A 20,645-nucleotide genomic window follows, 5' to 3' on the forward strand; every position below is an offset into this window, starting at 1 on the left:
TGCAAAGCAGTTTACAATATCTTTTTTCCTCACAATAACCCTGAAAGATAGATGATATTATTATTCCCATTTTATAGATGAAGAAACTGAGGCAGACAGTGATTAAATGATTTACTCAGGATCACAAAATTAATAATTATCTGAGGCCATATTTGAACTCAGATCTTCCTGGCTCCAGCACTATCCAGTGTACTAGCCAGGTGCCTGTAAAGAATCCAGAGATAATATAGACTTTGGTAAGAGACATCTTTCCCTTCAAAAATTTTTTGGTCTCTGATGATGGCAATTAAGCTGAAATCTAAGGTCATTTAGCTAAAGAGAAGGGTATTTTGAGTGAACAATGACATGCAGCCAGCTATTTACTATTCGAGAAATCACTATGCTATTTGAGTTCTCTCCATGCATAAATACCAGGTAATTTACAGGTATAAAATATAATTAGAATACAGGTTGTTTTTGGTTCATTCTGAAGCTCTCTTTCCAGGTCTCTGAATGCTGCTTTTCCTAATTTATATCTTTTTCTGATGATAAAATGAAGAAGTTTGATTGTTCTTATATCTTTGCTTTTACACTTTCCCGAGTACGGCCCTCTTTCTCTACACCAAGGAAACAAGAAGTCTTTCTGTGTTCCCAGGACAGGTGGAATCAGGTAGTCAGTTAATAAACATTATTGAGGGCCCACTATGTTCTGGGCATGGTGCTAAACACTGGGATCCAAAGAAAGGCATAAGCAGTTTCCTGTCCCTGAGACCTCCTAGTTTTGAGAGAGGAAATCAAAGGAATGATAACATGCAAACAATTAGGTGCAGACAAACTATCTACTGAATAAATAGGAAATAGTCAACAGAGGAAAGGCACTAGAATTGAGAGGATGGAGAATTTGTTCCAGGGTGGCTAGTTGCGTTCAGTGGTTGCCACCATCACCTAGGTAGATAAATACTTCCTCTCCAACCCAAGCTTTTCTTTCTTTCTTCTTCCTTTAGCCATTCCTTCAGCTTCGAGAAAGTTTCTTCCCTGAAGTGATCATCCCACTCCAACTTGTTCCAAGCAGAAAAATTGATTTTTATGGGCCAGAAAATCTGGGTTCTAATCTAGGTCTGGGTCTAAAATCTAACTCTCATTACTGCCACTCATTGCTTGCTATTGCTGCTCTCTGGAGCAAAACAGGTTCGATCCCTTTTCCATGTGATTCCTGACAGTCTTCCTTTTTCTACTTTACCAAGTGAGTGACTTTGGACATGGAAGTTAACTTCTCTGAGTTGTGGTTACTTCTGAGAGTTGTTGTTGTGATCAATTCAATTTAATCAATCAAATTAGGCTGGGACAATTGAAAGCACATCTTTAAACAAACATAGGTGGTAGCAATGTGATTTTTAAAGCCAGGACTTTAGAACCATTTCTTTCATTATGACCTCTCAGGCAGTCTGGTGAAACCCCTTCCCAGAATAATCCTTTCAAATAAAATAATCAGTCAGTCAATAAGCATTTATGAAGTGCTTTCTATGTTCCAGGAATATGCTAAGCAATGGAGATATCAAAAAAAAGAAACAAGATCATCAGTCTCTGCATTTGAGGAGCTTATGATCTGATAAAATACATGCGATTACAAAAGAAACCAATAATATATTACAAAATATATTTTAAAAATCGTAGACTCAAGGTTAAGAACTCTAGAATGACCAGCCAGCCTTAAGTCTCCAGATGTTTCAGATCCTGCCCAAGCCTTTAGCCCTTGCACTTGGTTCATTTAAAGTCACCTATTCTCTCCCCATTTTCCCTTACTATTTATTTTCTCTTGTTCCTCTGCATGCCGCCCTGCACCCTCCCACCTCTCCACCCCCAAGGGGAATGGCTGGATAAGAGGCTTTCCATTGACAGCCCAGCTTCCTCCCTGTCAGTCTCCAGTTTGATCACCTACCCCACAGGAATAGCATTTGCCAGCAACTTCATTTACATAAAACACTTCAAAGCAGGCTCCCAGCTTTAGCTCCAAGGGAGTGCCCACTGTAAATATCAGCACGGGGCAGGGGGGGGGGGACGGACTATTTGCCAAATTCTCCTTTGAGGGCAGTAGGTGAATAGCTTCTTCTCTCCCTTCCGTCTGCCTTTCCCAGAAAGTGTCCCAAATCCCCTGAATTGGAGCTCACTCTACATCAGCTAGACAAGTGGTCATGCATCTTTTGCCTGGAAAACTCCAGGAAGGAAACCCACTTTATCTCTGATTGAAACCCACTTTGGGATGTTTCTACTTGCTAAGCCTTTATCTAGCTCTGAAACTGCCACTATCCCTCCTAATTCTGCCCTTTGGGGCCCAGCAGAACAATCCTTGTCTCTTCCACACAACAGTCCTTTTAATCCTTGAAGATGGGGAGTAGTAACTCTTTGAAGTCTTTATTTCTCCCAAAGAACATCCTCAGCTCTTTTAACCTGTGCTAGGATCTCCAGTCTTATTGCCATCACTGTTCTGGCGGCTTTCTCTGGGCATATTAGGATAAATCGATGCTCTTCCTAAAATTGGGCTGTCCAGAACTGAACTCGATCCTCCGTCTGCCTCTCCAAGGCAGAGAACAGCAGGAGACTCACTCCCTAATTCTGGATGTGACGTTTCTCCATGATGTTTTTGGTTGCCATGATAGATATTGAGCTTGCATTTCACTAAAGCCTCATATGAACATTTTCTAGCTGTGCCCAACCTATATTGTACATGTGTAGTGGTCTTTAAGAAATCTGCTTATAAGATTTTACATTTATCCCTATTGAATTTTAACTTACTTACTTAGTTCCATTTTTCTAACTTGTCAAGATATTTTTGGATCCTTATTCTGTTAGCCAACATAGTAGCTAATTCTTCTCAGCTTTGAATTGTCTGCAAATTTGATGTGTGCCATTGATGCCTTTATCATTTCATTGTTAAAAATGTGGCACAAGGTTCTAGTCAGATCCCTGGAGCTCTTCACTAGAGACCCTTCCTTTTGTTTGGCATCTGCCACCAATAACTAATAATAGTACTCATTAGCATTTATGTAGTGCTTTAAGATTTGTAAAATATGCTACAGAACTCATAAAAATCCTGGGAAGCTGTGATGTTCTGGTTGGTTTTCTGGAGGTCTTGGGAGCAGCCTTCTTTTCAGTAGAGTAATCACCACAAGAATAGCCAGGGATAAAGTCCAAATCCTTTATCATCTCCTTCACAATCTAGTTTCCTTGCCTTTTTTGAAGCCCTTCAGACCGGCCTTGGTCTCATTGGGGGAAGTAGGAGGACAGGCCAGCCACCATGATGGTGTGAGATGGAGTGAATCTGCCTGGCTGAGTTTGTCCTAGCTTATATGCTGTATTATAATTACATTATCACAGGTGTGAATCTTGTAGAATAGATGTGAATCTCGTAGAACTATATTAAGTACTAAGTACATGTACTGAACTAGAGAACTATTAATCACCTTGCTAAACTAGATAACCATTGTCTTATCAATTCCACTGAGTTAGCACCTTGTAAGAATCTTTGTTTCAAGTACAGAGTTCTGGCCTATAACAGGAAGCAGGTGATATTGTTCCCATTTTACAGTTAATGAAACTGAGGCAGACAGCTGTTAAATGACTTGTCCGGGATTACACAGATAGTAAGTATTCAGAGCAGGGTTTGAATACAGCTCTTTCTAATTCCAAGTTCAGCTCCCTTACCCACTTTACCACTGATTTGCTTCTGTAATAATAACTAACATTTATGTAATGCTCTAAGGTTTGAAATGCATTTTACAAATTCATTTTTTCCTCACAACAACCTTAGGAGTTAAATACTATTATTATCCCCATTTTATAGATGGGAAAATTGTGATAGAAGTTAAGTGATTTAACCAGAATTATACAAGCTACTAAGTGCTTAAGGAAGAATTTAAATTCAGATATTCCTGACTCCAGGCCTAGCACTCTTAACACTAGGACACCACTTAAGTCCTTGGATTGAATGGTTCAATCAATTTTGAATACATTTACGGGTACTACCATGCAGCCCATATCTCACCCTCTTGTCTACACAGAGAGCAGAAGGAATTTCATTAAATACTTTGCTGAAATCAAATTCAATTATATGTGTTGCATTTTACTGATCAGCTTAACCTTATAAAAAAGCAAATGAAGATTCTCCCTCTTCGATGCTCCCTCAACACTGTCATGATTGTGACCCTTCTGCCTTTGTGACAGGAATGCCAGTGGCCTTGGCTATCCCCTGGAGAACCTTTCTGTAGGTGACCCACACCCTGATGTGAGTGAGGCCATGCTGTATGAGAAGTTCTCAGCTGTGGGGCCCGTTACATCTGTCCATGTTTGTTGTGACATGGCCACGTGTTGCTCCCTGGGTTATATCTACATCAAATTCTAGCCATGCTTCCTGAACCTTAGATGCCATGAATTTTGAGGTAATCAGAGAGGCTCATCTGTATCATGTGTTCCCAATGGAATTCAGGGCTCCAGAAACCAGGAATTGGCAACATTTTTATCAAGAACTTGGATGGCTCCGTTGACATCAAGGGCTTGGATGAAACCTTCTCTACCACTGAGAACATTATCTCTAATAAGGTAGTACGTGATGAGAGCGGCTCCCAGGGATTTGGATGGCTCCCACTTTGAGACATAAGAGATTGAAAAGAAAGCTACGAAAGGGATGGTACTTAGTGACCAGAAAGTTTTCATGGGCCACTTCAAGTCTCAACAAGAACAGAGCTGGGGGCACGAGCATTAGAATTTGCCAACATCACTAACATCAAGAACTTCGATGAAGACATGGAAGATCAGGACCTTCAGGAAGTCTTCTCCCAGTTAGAAGAGACTCTAAGTGGGAAGTGACGGGAGATGAAAATTCAGTGCTTTGAGGAGCGTGAAGGAAGCTCAGAAGCCAAGAGTAGCATGAATGGGAAGGAGCTCAGGGCCCAGGTCCTGTATCTTGGACGAGTCCAGAAAAGGGCAGAGAGGCAAGTGAGCTGATGAAGCGGGAGAGAGTAAACTCTATCGGGGAATGAAACTGCATGTGAAGAATCTGGATGACTTCTGATGATGACCAGCTACAGAAGGAGTTTTCTCCCTATGACTTCATCACTAGAGCCAAAGTGATCATAGAGGCTGGCCAAGGAAGGGGGTTTGGCTTTGTCTGATTTTCCTTTCCAATAATCTGTGATGGAGATGAAAGGGCAGATGATCAGCACCAAGTCCCTCAATGTGGCCCTGGCCCAACACAAGGAAGAGCGGAAAGTCGTCCTCACCAACCAGTACATGCAATACACCCCCACCCTCTGAATACAAATGGCCCCATCTTTTCCCAAGCCACCTAGCTGCCATCCCCCAGGTGACAATAATCTTCCAGCTGCCCACTCATGCAGCCTGCTATATACTGTGGCTCTCATTCTGCCTGCCCCAAAGTGAGCCAGACATTCTTTGGAATCTCTGTCCACACCCCAGTACTCTGTCTCCAGTGGAGTATCTAGTATCAGTATCTAGTGCTTTGGGTAGGGTTCCACATGCAAAGAGTGGTCAGAATTGGAATTGAGACCACAGGTACTGGGCGTTCAGGCTCCCTGGCCAAGCCATTGCACAATACAAGTACTGTGTATAGCACACATTGGATAATGGAACCAATTGTACATATCTAAGGGCAAGAGCCTTGAAATGCAGCTAGGTTAATCTCAGCCCAATCCCAAGAACTAAAGCAGATGCTTATCTTATTATACCTTATTCCCCAGTGAGTATACTCTTCAACCCAGGTCTTTTTGCTGTTCTATGAACAAAACACTCCATTTCTCAGCTCTTGGAATTTTTTTTGACTGCCCCCCCCCCAACATGCCTGGAAAGCTCTTTGTACCTCCTGGTTTCCCTCAAGTCCCAACTAAAATCTCACTTTCTACAGGAGCCTAACCTTGCTTACTTCTAATGCCTTCCCTCTATTATCTCTAATACTAATACTAACTTAATAACTAAGTACATGGGAGAGAAATACAAAAGAGAGAGAGATACAGAGACAGAAATGGAAAGAGGTAGAGAAAGAGAGAGAAGGAGAGAAATAAAGATAGAGATAGACAGAGAGAGGGAGACACAAAAACAGAGAGGGTGGAGGAAGGGAGAAGAGATAAGAAAGAGAGAGAGAGAGAAGGGAGGGAGGGAAGGAAGGAGGGAAAGAGAAGGAGAGGAAGGGAAAAGGAGAGAGAGAAGGAGAGAGCAGAGAGAGAGAAAGAGAAAAGAAAAAGAGACAGAGAGACAAAAGAGAGAGACACACAGAGACAGAGAGAGACAGAGACAGAGAGACAGAGGGAAAGAGAGAGAGAGAGAGAGAGAGAGAGAGAGAGAGAGAGAGAGAGAGAGAGAGAGAGAGAGAGAGAGAGAGAGCGTTCATCCCAGCCCCCAATAGATTGTGAACTACTTGAGGGCAGAGAATGTATTTTACATTTTTTATATCCCCAGCAACTAGTACTATGCCTGCTATATATAGCATGTGTTTAACAAATGTTTATTGACTAAATTTTTAAAAAGCAAATGAGTTTATTAGTATGATATGACTATTCTTGATGAAGCCATATGTTGTCTCTTAATGATTATTGCTTGCATGTCTAAATCTTTCCAAGCCACCCTAATTCTGTGTGACTCCAGAGGACAGAACTAGCACTGTTTAGTAGAAGACAGAGAAAAACAGGTTCTGACTCTATAAGGAAGAATTTCCCAAGAATCTGATTTAACCCACAATGAAATGGGACAATTCAGGTAGTAACGAGTTCACCATTCCCAGAATTAGTGAAACAAAGGTCTTGCTGACGAACAATTGTTGGGGAATAGTATAGAGAGAAATCAAACTCCAAACCTCTGTTTCTCCATCCCTCAGACTGGTCTCTAGGCCTAAGTGAGCTATATCCTACTTGAAACATCAAGCTTGTGAGGGTCTAATCAGCAGTTTTCTCCTCTCACTGCCTCTCTGACTCCTGAGTCACTTTATTCTCATATGACTGTCCAAATCCTGGGAAAGCACAGATATTATGTTCTCAAAGTCTCAGCAAGAAATGGCTCTTCCTTTATTGATCCCCAGAATGACTTTCCCTGGATTCCAGGTCTTTGTTTTTTTGCTTACCTTACTTTGAAGGTTTTCATGCTATGATTTCACCTCAGTTTTCCTCTCTTCCTCAGCCTCTTTTCTGACTTTCTTTGTTTCAACTTCGATGGGAAAAAGCCTTGTGAGCTCTTTAGCCCTTGATGAAAAAGTCCCATCTTCTACCTATGACATGTGGACCTTAGTTGCTGGTCCACCCTCCCAGGATTTTCCTTCTACATCCCAACTCCATTATTTCCACCATACTCACAATATTTTCTAATAAGATAATGTGGCATGGTGAAAGGGATTGTAATTAGAGTCTAAAGAACTGGGCTTGAACCTCAACTGTAGTAATCACTAGTTATGTAATCCAGAATTGGCTGCTTAATCACTCTTGAGTCTGAGATCCCCAAGTTTCTGTAGGTGGCCCAGTGGATAGAGTACTGGGTCAGAAAAGCATGAGTTCAAATCTGACCTCAGATAGTTAACTGTGTGAACTCAGTTTCCTCAACTGTAAAATAAGGATAACAATAAAACTTTGTCACAGAGTTGTTGTGAGGATGAAATGAAATAATATTTGCAAAGAGTTTAGCACAGTGCCTGGTGTAGGGTAGGCACTTAATAAACACATTTTTCTTTGTTGGTGTTGTCAAAGCTGAAACTACATGCAAAACAAATACAGGTAGTTAGGGTTGGAGACAGAGGAACTCTAAGTGATGGGGATCAGGAAAGGGTCTTATTTATGCCGATTTATGATGGAAACCAGGGAAAGGCTACTCCTTTTTTCAGAATAGAGCGCATTCCAGATACAGGAACAGCTTGATCATAGATCCAAAGATAAGATGAAATGTCACTTTTGGCTAAATCATAGAATGTGAGAAGGGAAGTAATGTAAAAAATCATCTTGGAAAACTACGTTGGAACTTGGTTGTGAAGGGATTTACATGTGAAACTGAAGAGTTTGTACTTGATCCTAGATTTACTAGGAGTTTATTGAGTATAGCCATTGGAGTTTGTTGAGTAGAATAGAAACATGGATGGACTTGTGCTTTAGGAATATGCTTTGACTGAACTACAAGATAGGGTCAGGAAGCATAGAGTCAGGAAGACCAATTATGAGGTGAGAGGCAATGGGGGCCTCAACTAGGAGCTAGAGATGGATCTGAGATGTTGGGAGGGAAGATTAGACAAAACTTGGCCACTCACTGAATATGTGACAGTGAAATGGAGGATGATGCAGGATTCAAATCTAGGTAACAAACATAAGGAGGTTAGGAAGGAGGAGTATTTTAGATAATGAGTTATCTTTTGGACATGTTAAATTTGAGGTGTCTGTAGGATTCTCAGTTTTAAATGTTCAGTAGGTGATAGGCTTGGAATTAAGGAGAAAATCTAGTGTTTGATATATAGATTTAGGAGACATTTTGCATAAAGATGATAATAGAACTCATGGAAGCTTTGAAGTCACCCAGAGCCCAGCTTCTTAAACAATGATTCATGATACCATATGGGATCTTGTAACTGAATGTGGGGGTGACAATATTATGATTTATTATCAGTCATTGTTTGATTTGTATACCTATTTTATATTGCTATATACTTGGTGTCATGTAAAAATTTCTCAGGTGAAAAGGTGTCATGAACAGGAAAAATTTAAAAAGCCCTGAGCTAGAAAGAAAAAAGGGAGGGGGGAGAGAGAGAAAGAGAAGGAGAGGGGGAGAGAAGGAGAGGGAGAGAGAGAAGGAGAGGGAGAGAGAGAAGGAGAGGGAGGGGAAGAGGGAGAGGGAGAGGGAGGAAAAATGGCAATCAACTGTCTGAAATGCAGAAGAGATGTCAAGAAATTTGAGGATTGAGAAGAGGACATCAGAATTTGCAATTAGAAGATAATTTCTGACTTGGAGGAGAGCAATTTGAGTTGAGTGATGATGTTTGATTTCAGAATGAAAGGAGATGAGAAATAAGTGAGAAAAAGAAGAAGAAAAGGGAGTAAATGTAAACAGATGTTATGAGGAGTTAATCTGTGAAGGCTTTTTAGAAGATGGGATTGTGAGAAGTTTAAAGAATAGCTGGAGAGAAACAGACAGACACATATACAAAATAATCATGGAGACAGTTTCTGCTGTACAAGACAAAAAGGGGACAGATCTGGATACAAGTAGATGAGTGGTTCCCTATAAGAAAAAAGGTCACTTCTTAATCTGAGATTGGAGTAGAGTATTTGATAGAAAATGATATCAAAGGATTTTAAGAACAAAGAGTAAGGGAGAAGAGGGAGTTTTGTCCTTTAATGACCTTGCTGTTTTAATGGGAGGAGAGCCCCTTTTAGTGACATGCATGAAGTCCTGCACATGAACTATATACTGAGATTTCAATGGAAAACTTTAGATGGGGGCAAAACAAGCCAAAAATTGCGAATGGGGAAGGCTGCTCCTCAAGTTTGAGTCTGTAAATACAAAGCTTTGTGGTGCATACCATGGGTTTTAGCTTCCTTGACTATTGATATTGGCTCCTTTCCCCCTACCAGGTGCACCCCCTCAATTGCCTCCAACTATCACAGGTACAGAGACCCTTAGGAATGGGTCCTTGAGCAAATACACTCATTTATTGTGCCCTCCAAAGTCTGCTCTTCTTGCTCTGGGGAGAGGAATGGGGAGTAGGGCCAGAGCTGCTGGGCAGTAAATGCACATCAATTATCTCCTCTAGGGAGGAAGGATGGCAGGGCCACTGCTAATGGAGAAGTGGGAGAGGCTTTGGGTGGGGGAGAGAGAGCCTGCTAGTCCAACAGAGCCTGCTGCCAGCGTACTTATTACCCTGACCTTATTCTATCCCATAATAAATGGAGCCCCCTGAGGGACAGGAGCAATGGACTGGGGTGGGATTGGTTGGGGGTGGGGAGGAGAAGGGAGTGAGGACTATTACGGGATTCTAACCTTCTTCTCCTCTTCCTGGGCCTCTTGAACAGCTGTTCAACAAAATGGATCTGTGCAGACAATCATTTCTGCTGCATTACTTAATATACAGTCGCTCTCGGCAAGAGATATAATTGACTTGCTTAACTAATCAATCTTTCTATAAGCATAGCTGCTTTTCTTCTCCCACTGGGAGGGAAAGAGGAAGGGAGGAATGGAGGGAGGGAAAAAGGAGAGAAGTAGGGAGTGGGGGAAGGGGAGAGAGAGAGAGAGAGAGAGTCCGAGAGAGATAGATAGAAAGACAGAGAGAGAAAGAGATGGAGGGAGACAGATAGACAGAAAAAGGGTGACAAATAGAGACAGAGAGAGAGAAAAGAGAGAGGGAGGGTGAGAGGAGGGGAGGAAGGAAGGAAAGAAGGCAGGGGGGAGGGACAAAAGGAAGGTAGGCAGGAAGGAAGGGAGGGAGGTAGGAAGGAAGGAAGGAAGGAAGGAAGGAAGGAAGGTAGGAAGGGAGGGAGGGAGGTAGGAAGGAAGGAAGGAAGGAAGGAAGGAAGGAAGGAAGGAAGGAAAAAGGGAAGGAAAGGAAGGGTAGAAAAGTAAAAGAAAGAAAAGAAGTAAGGAAGGAGGAAGAGGGAGAGGGAGAGAGAAGACAGAGATAGAGAAGGGAAAAGAAAGGAATTAGAAGTAGGAAGTGCCAATCTTGAGGCCTTGGCCAAAAATGGAGCAACTTTCTGGTCAAAGACTTTAGAGGTAAGATGAATTTTTAGGGGACAATTTCTTGCCTGGTTGAGACAATGTCCACAGGCCAGATATGAGCATTTAGTGCAAGTCCCTTCTGTCCCCAGTCCAGATAGGGAGAGTTCCTTTTCTTTTAGTTGTCTTGTGTGGCAGTCATTCTGATATGAAATGCAAGTATCTCTCAATTGTTTTTACTAATGGCATGGGCAGTCCAGAAATGATTTCTCTCTGACTTTGCAGTGTTTATGCACATTTGAAACATGGGTGTGCTCAATGCTCAGAGATTTTGCAAACCTTCACATTAAATAATGAAATTGGAACATTGCCAAGCCTCCCCATCCTAACCCCTGCTCAGTTTTCCCCTGCACTCTACTCTTTGCTATGGACAAACAGCATTGCTTCTCAGATAAATGCAAAATAGAAAATTAAATAGAACTGCCCTATATCTAAACTCATTATCCCCCTTCCCTGATAAAACAGGAAGGAAAGAAAAGGAAGAGCCTTCAAGCTTTGATTCTCCCAACCTCATTTTTTTTTCTCTTTCTCTTCTCACTCTTCAGTTCCTGCTAAATTTTAGGCTGAGATTTTGAGTTACGATAAGTAGAAATGGAGAGTATGTCACAAGCGAAGAGAGAGAACAGGTCACAAAGAAGTTATCAACAAAAGAATTACTGAAGCAAAAGACTATATAATGACAGCAAGAAACCAAAAAGGTATTGACTGAAGGTCATGATTAATGACTTGGTGTCAATCTGGAAGGAGGTCCTTAGTGGAGAGACACAGGCCTTGTCATTTTCAACATCTTTATCAATGACATTGATAAATATTTAGAAAGCAGATTTATCAAATTTCCAGTTGACACAAAACTAAGTTATGTTAGTACCAAAGATGATAGAATCAAGATTTGAAATTATTTCAAAAAGCTAGAATTTGGGGCCCAAACCAAGAAGATTAAATTACATCAGGATGACTGTAAAATTCAATTTCAATTTTTAAAAATGAGTTGCATAAGTAAAAAATGGAGGAGACTCCACAGCAATTCATATGAAAGTCTTGAGACTAGGTCTCAGATCAATATATGAAATGTTTTAAGAATTGGGGGTTTCCAATAATGAAATAGGCTTCCAATAATGAAGAATCTTCCCCAAATGTTTGCAGGGGGTGTTTTTTTCTTGTTTGAAAAGGATCCTTCCTAGAGGAGGCAAAAAATCAGCCAGATCTTTCACACATTGGGCTACATGATCATTGTTGAATTGAATTGTTGTCTTAACAACGGTGACTTGCTTAACCTCCCCCTTCCCCTCTTCCTTCCTTGACCATGGATCTTAACAGCAGGGTCATCATAGAGACCTCCTGGGAAAGACTCTGTTAAGAAATGGATTTCTGAGCTTTTGTTTATATGCCTGGAGCTTTTTATGCTGCCCTACTGCACAACAGAGATAGGAGGCTAGCTCTGTAGATAAAGAGAATTGGGGAAAGGAGAAAGAATAGGGGATCAAAGCTAACAAAGTTTTTGTCAGTCTAACAGGGCAAGAAAGCTGAGGGGTTTAATGAACGATCAAAGATTGGATGCCCACCCATTGACATATTTTAGTACAGATTTCTAAATTGGAAAGGAGGGTCATGGGATTTAGAGCTTGTAAGGGCAAAGTTGGGTCATCTAGTCCAAACCCCTCATTTTCCAGGTGAGGAAACAGATAAGAAGGGTTAAACAATTTGCTTAAGGTCAAGTATCTAATAAGTGACAGTCAGGATTTGAACATGGGTTTCTTTCATTCCATCAAACTGTTTTTCAGTGTTAGGTTGATTCAAATTTTTAGATCTTCTGTCATCTAGATTCTATGATTCTTCCAGATTTTTTTAAAGCTAAGAAGAAGAAGAAACATGGAAGACATAAAAAGATAATTATAGCAAGCAAGCACTTTAAAGTTTGCAAAGTACCTCACAAATATTATTTCATGTAAGCCTCACAACAACCCTATGAGGTAGGTATTTCTGTTATCCCCATCCTACAGATTAAAAGTGGAGGCTGAGAGAGGTTAAATAACTTATCTAGAGTCATAAAAACCATTAAATGTCTGAGGCAGGATTCAAATCCGGATCTTTCTAACTCCAAGTCTAGCCTTTACCACATCAAAACCTCACCAGCTGCCCAAAGATAATTCAAGGTCTAGAGATAATTGCTAACTTCTGCCAATCTTGAAACTACTATCTAAAAATGTAGTTTTACTGCATTTTTATGTTTTGTGTTTCTTGTTTTACATATGCCTGGCCTTACTTCAAGTTTTTTTAAATATTTTGATGGAATGGAAACCTCAACATGTAGGCCTACTACGCAGAGAGAGAAAGAGATGGAGGGAGACAGATAGACAGAAAAAGGGTGACAAATAGAGACAGAGAGAGAGAAAAGAGAGAGGGAGGGTGAGAGGAGGGGAGAAAGGAAGGAAAGAAGGCAGGGGGGAGGGACAAAAGGAAGGTAGGCAGGAAGGAAGGGAGGGAGGAAGGAAGGAAGGAAGGAAGGAAGGAAGGAAGGAAGGAAGGAAGGAAGGAAGGAAGGAAGGAAGGAAGGAAGGAAGGAAGGAAGGAAGGAAGGAAGGAAGGAAAAAGGGAAGGAAAGGAAGGGTAGAAAAGTAAAAGAAAGAAAAGAAGTAAGGAAGGAGGAAGAGGGAGAGGGAGAGAGAAGACAGAGATAGAGAAGGGAAAAGAAAGGAATTAGAAGTAGGAAGTGCCAACCTTGAGGCCTAAGCAAGCAATGGCAGTTTATATACAACTTTTCCATCCTATGTAACTTTTGTCAATTCTTATTATTGAATTATTGTCATTCAATTTAGTTCAATTAATTCAACAAATTTCTTTTTATTAAATGCCAGGCACTGCACTAAATTCTAGTAAAACAAAGAAAAAAATTGATAAAGTTTTTTTTTATTCCTTTAGTGATCTTACAGATTACTTGTCCAGTGTTGTCCCATAAATCCTCCATTGGGACACTAGGACACTTTCTTCAGGCCACTGGTTCTTTTTTTTGTTTTAGTTTTGAGTTAAGAAGAATCCCTTTAGACATCAATATATTTCATGGACTCGCATGCAATACTAGTTGTACTATTATTATTAATTGATTGAAAAAATACATGATGACAAAGGGCTACTCTGAATTCAGTAATACTTTTAAATGAATCTTTTCCTTTAATCACAATAGCATCTACATATATTTTAAAAATAGTCAGATGTATTGCCAGGCATATTATTTATTCAGACTATAAAGGCTGTGCTTGCTTATTTATCATTGTTACTATAAAAAAAAAGTACATATCAATGCTCTTTCCACATGGAGGTTTTCATGTCCCCTTAAATAAAACTTGTAGCCCTCAAATATACCTTTACCACCCTCCTGAGGAGGTCATTTTCTTTTCTGCATGATCCAAAAACTGCAGGTGTTGCTTGGGTGGTTGTCTCCATAATAGCAAATATTTCCTCATGGAAAGCTGTAGTATAGTGCATGGGACATGGTGAATGGGTCAATGAACTCAAAACGAAGGAGACTTGTGTTTAGATATTGTCTTGAACCCATCCACATAGCGCTTTAAGGTTTTTAAAGCACTTTCTATAGATATCTTGCTGATTCTTATAACAACCAGTTGTTACTTTTATTATCCCCATTTTACAGATGAAGAAACTAGGGTTCAGAAAGTCACACAGATAGAATGCATCTGAGATAGGATTCCTAGCTGCATGGCTCTCAGACACTTCTTGGGGAAGTCATTTAATCTCTGAGCCTCAGTTTCCCCATCTGTAAAATGAGAGAGTTGAACTTGATGACTTCCAACTCTGCATCTAGGATCCTATAATCCTACTAAAGGCCAAGTCCTGGGAAGTTGGGGAGAGTGAGTTGTGAGAGAGCTTATTCCATATGCTGCCAACCCCCCTGCAGGGCAGAGGCCCTCGAAGTCTGAGAGTGACATTTCCAGTGTGCAAACAGGGAGCATAGGGAAAAGGGCTGCCTTTCTAATTATACCTCTGCTTGGGGGGGATGAGGGATTGAGTTATTTCAACAAAGAGGCTAGCTTGTTCCTAGTTGGGCCCCAAGTAAAAGGAAACAGAGGAAAAGCAGATTGAATTACCCTTAAAGTCTAAGAGAGGGGATGGAGGAGGGGAAGAAATTTCCCAGGTCAGGGGTTTTACTCAACTATTGAGCATTGAGGCAAGTACCTCATAGTTGTACAGAACATAATCCAATATTCCCTGATTGCTTCTGGATAGCACTGATGCTTCTCATCACTTGGACCCTTTGGGATGACAGACTCTTGGCTACTTCTGACCTAGCAGTGGCTCAGCATTGAAGAGACTCGTCTCTGGGTCCCTTAGGGTTCCTACATGGGGTGATATAGAAGTTAAAAGGAGAGACATCTTGGAGCTTTCTTCTTTGTTTGACCTTCCAGGTTGAGTGAAAGAGTCACTCCACCCTCAAACTATTGGTAAAACTCTGGGAAAGTCTACCTTCTGTCTTAAAATCTCAGCAAGAAATGATTCTAATTTCATAGTAGCTTCAAATGTACTCGCCCATTATCTTTTCTAGCAAGGTAACATATTATTTCCTCTAGGAAGGAGTAGGGAAGAGCTGGCATCATAGGGACCATAGCCACATAGCAGTAAGAACTAGAGGATTCAAATTTGGGGAACTTTGGATCTCTGGGCTTTTCTGCTTTGTGTTTCATTTCTGGAATAGTTTACTAAGCAATAGACGTGTATAGTATTGGTGCTGACCTAGTGTCTTGGAGAAGTTCTGAAGTCTAGTGGTTCTGAGAGTAGAGCCAGCCATTAGCCAGAGAGTTTCTTCACCAGAAAAGTTGTTTACCATCAAGAGGATGACTGGGAGTCCCTTGGATAATGTTGAATGGAGGCTAAATGTGGTCATAATTATTCAATTGAGTTCTACAAACTACTTTTATGTTCTTTGTTGTTGATAGGAAGGCATGATTATAATGGCTTGGAGATGCCTACTTTATACCAATAAGGTCACAATTTCTATTCCCTAATCCAAATAGATAGTAAATAACAATCCAGGTTTGAATTTAGATGCTGTGATTCCTACCACAGAATACTGATAAGGTCCTGTTCATTGATGTCCCATCTGATTGGAGTCGGGTAGTATGAAGTCAAAGCTGGATAACCTCTAAGGCAACTTCTGAGCCTAGTATTCTATGATTTTCAAGGAATGGGGGAGATGAGAGAGGGAAAGGGGGAAAGGATGCATGTAAAATTCATTTTAACTGAGAAGTCCTTTCCTGTATGTGACTAGTTACCTGGGCAGCTGCAGAGTCCAAAGCAGAGTGACATCTCAGTCTTATGGACTAAAGGGGGTATCACTATCCCCAAAGCATTCTTAATCTTCTTGTATGCAATTCAAAAGGGGGCCATGAGGAGGTCAGGGGGACTGGAGATCCTGAGGTGAGGATTTGGGAGGTGAGAGTAGACAGAAGTACACCCCACAGATGGAGACTTGGGGATCGATTCTCCTCCCATAGTTGCTTTCCAAGACCCAGCAAGTGAAGATTGATCTGGGATTGATGTTGTAAGAAGCCATCATTGTTTTGGCACATTAGCACTGAGCTTCCACTGAAAATGGATGTGATTTTTATGGTGTTGTTTATGGGGTTGAATAATCAGATTGATTCTCTTTTCCTTTCCCCAGGCTCCTTCTTACAAGGAGGAGCAAAGAAAAAAACAACCTTGTCATGAGAAGCCCCACTCCTGAGCTCTCCTCTCCCTCCCTAGTCCACCTCTCTTTCTTTACCCAAAATATATACTACTTGAAGCCCTGGCTCTAAGGACTTCAGCCTCAGTCCTTAATCTCCAGAAATCAGAAAACCCTTAACATTCTTAGTGTGTCCAGGTTGGAAAGGACTTTGGCATTTGGGATAGTATTGGAGCCATCTCCAAGTTTTTTAAGCCCGTCTGGTGACTGATTCTTAAGCTCTGAGCATCTAGAACAATAGTGCTAAGGTGACACTAAAGCATCCTCCTTAGGCCAAGAATTTCACTCAATTCTCTCATTTTGGATCGCTAGCACAGGCAAGAAAAGTGCTGTATTTGGAGTTGGTCAGCCTGGGTTCAAATGCTTGTTCTATTGCTTGTTTGACCATAGACCTCTTTATTGTTTTTCAAACAAAACTGGGACTTTCACTGACGGTCATTCCCCACCCCAGTCTCCATTTCCTCTATGTTTAGAATAGTCTGCCTCCTCATCTCCTCCACTGAATTTTCTTGACTTCCTTCAGGTTCAGCTAAAAGCCTACCTTCTATAGGAAACTTTTCTTTGAGAGAAGGGACTTTATTCTTTGTTTCTTTGTATCTCCAGCACACAGTCCTTGGAACACGAGAAGCACTTAATGAATGTCTCATGACCAGCTACTCTTTCTTATTATGTATCCACCTTGTTTTTTTACCCGTCATTTTTTGCATCAGATTCATCTAAACTGAATTATATCCACTGAATCTTTCTCCATCCACACTGATTAGGGCAACTAAGAGAGTGTAGCATAAGAGATCCTAGATGAATAGATGTGAATATGTTCCAGAAATTGTTCCTTTAATACTTGATAAGTTGGAAGGCCTGGAGGTCTGAAGGGAGAATATGGGACACAGCATGCAACCTTCATAATGTAGGATTTTGACTTGGAATCTTGGGGAATGGGAATTTTCTGAATAATTAATTCCCTAAGGAAAATTCATATAGTGTTTCTTTCTTTCTTTCCTTCCTTCCTTCCTTCCTTCCTTCCTTCCTTCCTTCCTTCCTTCCTTCCACCCTTCCGCCCTTCCCCCTCTTTCTTTCTTTCTTTTCTTTCTCTGTGTGTTAAGGTTAAAACTAACTTGATTTAAGAGGAAAAGTTATTATATATCCACACTGTTTTTATCTGGCCTTTTTGTATCAGGTTTATGTAAACTCTGAATAAGAGAGTTTATTGAATAAACTAAATTATTCAATAAAATTGAATAAACTCTGATATAATTCATTATTAGTGATAGGGATGTAGGGGAATTTAGACTTCTTATTCTATCTATGTAGAGAGTATAAAATATTTCTGGTGCCTCAAGGAAGGCACCCCACCTCTCAAGTTTTGTCAAGTCTTGGGTGGTTTGCATGGAAAATACTAGCAAACAGGAGCATGCTATAATTTGAAAGGAATGTATTCACTCAAATAGTATACTGAATTTAGTAAATGACTAAATGAAAGAGAGAGTTTAAAAGGCATTTAATTTAAGCTTAGCACTTTGCTGGTTAGCTTGGGTACAACTATGGGTCTGAATCACAAAAGAACTGAAAAAGTCCCTGAGCCCTTCTTTGAAAGAGAAGATGCTTCTTCTCCTATGAGATAAAAAGGTCATATAGCAACCATAATTTCGCAGAAAATCAATGGATAGTAGTGTCACAGAGAAAATAACCCAACAGAAAACACCAGTAATTTACAGAGTAGTGGAATAAACAAGAAGTGGTAGTATTGAAGGCAAACTATAAGATGGCCTAGCTATATGTATTCCTATGTACTCCTATATCTCTTGTCCCCTGGTCACATATGTTCCCTACCTTGCCAAGGAGAATCTGGAAAACAATACCCTGTTTGTGTATTGAAGGAAATTCTCCTTGCATACAAACATGAACATGTGTATATATGTTTGTGTGTTTGCATACATAGTTTTTTATATATCGATATGTATAGTATATCTCTATATCTATGAAATTTAATCAGATGCCTTTTGTTTTTAACTAATGTGTTTTCTGGTTAATCTGTTCAGTGTCACACAGCCAGATTGTATAAGAAGCAATACTTGAACCTAGATCTTCCTGATTCTAAATTTGCTCCCTCTCTACTGTAAAGTCTTTGAACTTCTCAGTGCTTCAGGAAATTATCCATGATTGTATTTCAGAACAGTTTCTAATCTGCATTATTTAGGGGAATTTTCTAACAGTGAATCAGTGAAATTACAGGTCTGAACTAATAAAGATGATAATGATGATGATGATGATGATGATGATGATGATGATGATGATGATGATAACTGGTATTTATATAGACAAAGCTCTAAAGTTTACCAAGTACTTTACAAGGCAGGTAGGTGGGGCAGTGGAGGAGTGACAAGCCTGGAGTCAAAAAGACTAATCTTCCCAAGTTCAAATTTGGCCTCAGACACTCACTAGCTGTATGTCCCTAAGCAAGTCACCAAATCCTGGTTGCTTCAGTTTCCTCATTTGTAAAATGAGCTGGAGAAGGAAATGGTATTATCTTTGCTAAGAATTTAGCCCAAAATTTATGAAGCAAAAGGATGATTTGAAGTCAAAGCCATAGTTAATGGCAGAACTTGTAAAAGACCTCAGTTCACCTGACTTCTAGAACAGAGCCATCTCTGCCCCTGTACTTATTAGAAATGACCATAGTTGTCTTTTCATAGTGTAATGGAAATATAGAATCTTGGTGTTTGAAGGAACCTTAGAGGTCATCTAGTCTGACCTTCCACTCAGGAAGGAATCCTTTTTTAACAGAAACTTAACAGAAGGCCCTCCGACTCCGCTAAAATATCTCTAGGGAAAGGGAATTCATCCTCTCCTAAGGCAGTCCATTATATTAAGCCAAAACTTTCCTTTTTATAATTTTCTCTTTTTCTCTAGTCTAGCTTTTTATAGCAAAACAGAACAAGCCTGTGGCAGCCCTTTTAACTTGGCTTATTTTAAATGTTTTTGAAATAAAGTTCAAAACCAAGCTTTATCAATCACTTTATATGTAGGTATGAATGAGAATTTTTTTTAGCAACTTCTGTCTTAAAGAATCCAAAGTTCAGAGCTAAGAAGTACCTGAGAGGCTATTGAGGCCCACCCCTTCGTTTTACAGGAAAAGATATTTAGACCCCCTTCCCAGAAAGTTTAGATAGTTTGCCCAGGGTTACTGGTAATTTGTGGCCAAGCTGAGACTGAGGACTTCTTCCTCTGAATTCAGGGCTCTTTCCTAAATATATCTTATGCACATTCTGCTAGAGAAGAGATTGCCAGGAACAGGTGAGTAGATTGGTTATATAATACTGTATGATAGAGTCAGATGTTATTCCCATTCTTGAGGATAGCAGTGTTAAGTGCTGTCAAAGTTCCCTGGAGTTCTCTGTCCTAGAAGGCTTCTTTTGGCCACAACTCTCCTGTAATACTCAGAATCATGGCTTAATCAGGGTCAGGTCTCAAATAGGCAGGTTGTCCTGGCTCTGGAGCCCCAAAGCCCATTCACTTCTGAACTGCCTCGAAAGTCTACCTTCCAAAACCCAGGGGCACAAATGGCCACTTAACATAGAAATGACTGTTTCCCAGACCCACTCACCTCTCCAATGTCCTCAAATTCAGGCATCAAATAAGAAGGGTTATGTAGGCTGTGGGAGGGCCAGGAGGATAGAAGTGACCCGTTTGGGTAACCAAGCTTGGAAACTGGGCCTCTAACTTTAAGAGGGTTCTGAATCATGAGGTGAGGTGATCTTTAAAACTATTTAGAGCCTTTAATGATGACTTTTGGTATATCCATCTGGACTGGTCCAGCTTGGAGAAATGGCTGGTTTAAAGAAATTTCTCCATTTCAATGTGGTTCTTTCAATTAAATGGAGAAGGAAAACATAAGCCAATCCAACTTAATCCAATTAAGCACCTACTGCAAAGACCAAAAAACAAGAGAACCCCAACTCTCTGCCCTTAAGGAGCTGCCTTTCTCCTCTGGGAATGGGCAGAGATTACAATATGCAGACAAGTCAATACATGATTGGGGACAGCCAGGTCGCACAGTGGATAGAGCACCAGACTTGGAATCAGGAAGACTTATTCATATCTGGTCTCAGACACTTACCAACTGTTTGTCTCAGTTTCCTTATCTGTAAAATGAGCTGGAGAAGAAAATGGCAAATCCCTC

The 20,645-nt window shown here is 40.5% G+C and overlaps 1 pseudogene; it reads left to right on the top strand.

Annotated features, from left to right (window-relative positions):
- Positions 1–1,807: 1,807 nt before the first annotated feature.
- LOC141562280 (embryonic polyadenylate-binding protein pseudogene) lies at positions 1,808–5,415 on the top strand (annotated as a pseudogene).
- The last annotated feature ends 15,230 nt before the right edge of the window (positions 5,416–20,645 follow it).

Source organism: Sminthopsis crassicaudata, chromosome 3 (assembly GCF_048593235.1).
Source record: "Sminthopsis crassicaudata isolate SCR6 chromosome 3, ASM4859323v1, whole genome shotgun sequence".
NCBI lineage: Eukaryota > Metazoa > Chordata > Mammalia > Dasyuromorphia > Dasyuridae > Sminthopsis > Sminthopsis crassicaudata.